Here is a 4,653-nt window from a genome sequence, read left to right as displayed (position 1 = left end):
TGCCAGAGCTAGCAGGTGCCCTCAAAGTGGGGAGACTTCAGTGCTCCCTTTTTCTTTCCAAGATTCCACATTCTCTTGACTTTGGCCCATTAATTCCTTACTATCCTGTCATCTCTTCAATGAATATAAGAAATTTTGTTTGTTTTAAAACAGCATCCAGTATTTTTTATTTGTTTGTTTGTTTATTTTTCTTTCTTAAAGCCTTTACTTTTGAGACATGATAGGAAAATATTACAGGAATACATGGAAAATACATGATCACAGCTGAAGGTGAAGACAATTTAATCAGAAAGCTTTTCACTCCTGTCAGCTGATGCTGAAACTGAAGTTCTGAGTAGGACATGCTGCAGGGCTGAAAAGAACGGTAATTAGTATTCCTCTCCTTCTTCCTCACCCTCTCCTTCAACAGAGTCTGTATCAACCTCCTCATAATCCTTCTCAAGGGCAGCCATGTCTTCATGGGCCTCAGAAAACTCTCATTCCTCCATACTCTCACCCACGTGCTAGTGAACAAAGGCACCCTTGGCATACATCAGGTCAAACTTGTGGTCCAGGCAAGCCCAGGCCTTAGCAATGGCTGTGGTGTTGCTCAGCATGCACACAGCTCACTGTACTTTGGCCAGGTCTCCACCAGGTACCACGGTGGGAGGCTGGTAATTAATGCCAACTTTGAAGCCAGTGGGGCACCAGTGCACAAACTGGATGATGCTCTTGGTCTTGATGGTGGCAATGGCAGCATTGACATCTTTGGGGACCACATCACCACAGTACAACAGGCAGCAAGCCATGTATTTACCATGGCAAGAGTCACATTTCACCATCTGGCTAGCTAACTCAAAGCAAGCATTGGTGATCTCTGCTACAGAAAGCTGTTCATGGTAGGCTTTCTCAGCAGAGATGACAGGGGCATATGTGGCCAGAGGGAAGTGGATGCGAGGATAGAGCACCAGGTTGGTCTGGAATTCTGTCAGATTGAATTCAGGGCTCCATCAAACCTTAGGGAAGCAGTGATGGAGGACACAATCTGGCTAATAAGGCGGTTAAGATTTGTGTAGTTTGGGCGCTCAATATCGAGGTTTCTATGACAGATGTCATAGGTGGCCTTGTTGTCTACCATGAAGGCACCATCAGAGTGCTCCAGGGTGATGTGGGTGGTGAGGATGGAGTTGTAGGGCTCAACTACAGCTGTGGAAACCTGGGGGCTGGGTAAATGGAGAACTCCAGCTTGGACTTCTTGCCATAATCAACAGAGAGACATTCCATCAGCAGGGAGGTGAACCCAGAACCAGTTCCCCAACTGAAGCTGTGGAAAACCAAGAAACCCTGAAGGCCTGTGCACCGGTCAGCCAGTTTCTGGATTCGGTCCAAGACGAGGTCAGTGATCTCCCTGCCAGTGGGGTAGTGACTGCAGGCATAGTTATTGGCAGCATCTTCTTTGCCTGTGGTGAGCTGTTCAGGGTGGAAGAACTGGCAGTAGGTGCCAGGGTGAACTTCATCTATGACTGTGGATTCCAGGATCCCTGGGCACATGTTTGCCAGCGCCTGTCTCACTGAAGGTGTTGAAGTCATCTCCTCCCCCAGTGGTCTTGTCACTTGGCATCTGGCCATCGGGCTGGATGCTGTATTCCAGGCAGTAGAGCTCCCAGCAGGCACTGCCGATCTGGACACCAGCCTGGCCAACATGGATAGAGATGCACTCGTGCATGGTGGCTACAGGTCAGCAGACGCAGGCAACAGGAGTAGACACTCACTGGGTCCCGGTTACCATCCCTGACAACCTAAGAGTCGAGGTAAGTAATGTACTTACATCCAGTATTTTTAGTTGTTCTCTGTGGGACAGTCTATCCAAACACCTCCCTCAACAGATCAGCTTTGCTGGAGCTGCAGCTCCATTTTGGGGAGGAATTCATGTACTAAGAATGTCAATAGTCCCAGTGACAGAAGGCTTCGAGGACAGAGGGAGGGAGGTGGAGAGAGAGGGGGACAGAGGACAGGAGAGAGGGAGACAAGTGGAGAAAGAGGGACAGGAGAGAGTAGGAGAGAAGGAGAAGGAGAAACGAAAGAGAAGTCAAGAAATAAGATAAACAAATTTCTACTGTATAGCACAGGGAACTAATTCAGTATCTTGTAGTAGCCTACAATGAAAAAGAATATGAAAACGAATATATGTATATGCATGACTGAACTATTATGCTGTATACCAGAAATCGACACAACATTGTAAACTGACCATACTTCAATAATAAAAAAAGAAAATATTTTGTTGTTATAAACCAGTATCTGTGAATAGAAAAAAGCCAAGAAATAATAGATCAGATGTAGGAGGTGGATCAGAGGCAAAAGTGAAGGACAACCTCAAGTCTTCAAGCCGGGGAGAAGAGAGAAGGGTGGTTAAAATCAAGAAGAATAGAAGGAAAGTGTATTTTCAGAGAATGACCATGAGTTAAGAGTGGTAGTAAGACTTCAAAGGGTAAGATGGAACTAACATTTTCAGTCACAGGAGAGTTACCACATGGTAAGTATAAATCTTAGTGTAGAGACTCATGGAACAAGAAAAGCAGTTTTATTTTTCCATAACTCAATTTAACTTTTATTATTTCCAGACCAGGGAATCTTTATGTGGTCTAGGTGTTGGGTAGCCGTCATGTAATTTCACAAATCTTCTGCCCATACCCTGAGGTTGTTTTGGGTTTTGTTTACCACCCTGAGACCTAGGTTTTAAAATTCAGAAGATAAGAATTGACTCCTTTCTTTTTCCTGTTTTCTACTATGTAATTAGCATTAGTTAGGAAAGGCTATCAGTAACAGCAAGCTTGAACACCAGTGGCTTAAGTAATAGAGAGTTGTTTCTGTTACATAAAGAGAGGTCCAAGAGAAAGCAGGCTGGTTGGTACTGGTTCAGTGAAGTCAGGGCTGATAACTCTTGGCCTTGTGCTCCTGTTTACAGGGTAGTTTTTGCAGCTCCAGCCATCACATCTGTGTCTGAGGCAGGAAGAAAGGGGAAAGACAAGACAAAAACTTTCCCAGAACCACCTAGCAGATTTCTTCGTTATTCTCACTGGCCATAATTGTGTTTTAGGCCATGATTACAAAGAAAATTACATCTCATCCAAAAGTCTCTGACTTTCCTGATGACGGGACATAGGTATTCGTCCCAGATTAGATTCCACAGGACAGGAATTCCTTCTTACAAAGCAGCCCAGGCCTGTGTTCATGACACCTGTGGTAGTCAAACAAACATATCTACAAATTCTCTGACATGACTCTTTCCAAAAAAATGGTATCTAATTCCTCTCTTCTTTAGTATAGGCCAGATTTGATAACTTCATTCTAATGAAAACATGGCCAAAGTAACAGCATGAGACTTCCAATATGAGCCATAAAAGGAATTGCAGCTTCCACCTTACTCCGTCTTGGATCACTTGCTCTGGGAAAGCAGCTGTCATGTTATGAGGACACTCAAGCAGCTCTGTGGAGAGACCCACATGGCAAGGAACTGAGACCTCTTGCCAGTAGCCGGCACTGATTTTCCAGTCCCAACCAAATCTTCAGATGATTGCAGCCCTAAGTGACAACTTGTCTATAGCATGAGAAAGAGTGCTAGCCAGAAACACTCAGCCAAGCCACTCATGACCCACAAAAACTGTGTGAGATAATAAATGCTTATTGTCATTTTAAGTCACTAAGTTTTCGAGTAAGTTGTTATGTGACAATAGATAATACATTCCCTTTGGGCTACTTGTGTTCTTAGGTAAGCCTGGATTCAGGGTGATATGATGGTGATCTGAATCCATGTGGATGATATCCCTTTGTAATCCTCCCCAAAAGTCTCCCAAGTGGAATGTTGGTTCCATTTCCTCCAGTCTCCACGGATGTGGCCTTCCGCAGAGATGGGTGAATCCTCTGATAGGTCTCATACACCTAGAGGAAGGACAGAGCCACTGACTCAGTCGAAAGGCAATAGGAGCCTCATATTTCAACCATGCCATCTGCCATCTTCCTTCTCAGACAATATAGGCCAGTTTCAGTGTCTTGGCTACTAACTAAGAGGGAAACTTGGTACCAACCAAACTAGATATTTTGGGGACTCTAATTACTTTCTGTCTTCTGGAGATGGTGTTCTTCCCAAAGACTGACTTAGTTTCTGCATTAATAGCTGTAGATTCATTTTGTGAATTAAGGAATTGTCCGTTTTTACCACAAATAGTAGTAGTTGTGGGGCATGGGGGTGGGTTAGAAATGCTTACACTTCCCTAAACTCTTATCAGCAAACTTAGGGTCCCAAGTAATTCCTTCCCTGGGTGCCAGGGACTGGACAGTAGCTAGACACTAGTTTCATCCTCCAAAACTCAGTTACTCATCACATATCCAGGCCACCAATTTTATGGCAGATTAAGAGGTGCAACAGTTTTAAAAGGGTTTTGAGTGCCTCCCTACTTTGGCAGCTGGGGTTAGTGCCATTGAAATTACTATTCCTTTCCTAAAAAGAAATTCACCCGGGGATAAAGGCATTTTAATGACTGCATTAGTTACCTAGGGCTTCTGCAAATCACCACAAACCAGGTAGCTTAAAATAACAGAAATTATTTTTCTTTCACAGTTTTAGAGGCTAGCAGTCCAAGGTGTCAGTGGGATCAGGCTCTAGGGCAGAAT

The 4,653-nt window shown here is 44.3% G+C and overlaps 1 pseudogene; it reads right to left on the bottom strand.

Annotated features, from left to right (window-relative positions):
• Positions 1 to 368: 368 nt before the first annotated feature.
• On the bottom strand, positions 369 to 1,705 carry LOC102535881 (tubulin alpha-1B chain pseudogene; annotated as a pseudogene).
• Positions 1,706 to 4,653: the final 2,948 nt, after the last annotated feature.

The sequence above is a fragment of the Vicugna pacos genome, chromosome 1 (genome assembly GCF_048564905.1).
Source record: "Vicugna pacos chromosome 1, VicPac4, whole genome shotgun sequence".
In the NCBI taxonomy this organism is placed as follows: domain Eukaryota; kingdom Metazoa; phylum Chordata; class Mammalia; order Artiodactyla; family Camelidae; genus Vicugna; species Vicugna pacos.
Note: the sequence above shows the minus strand (reverse complement) of the source record. Positions and strands in the feature narration are given on the sequence as shown.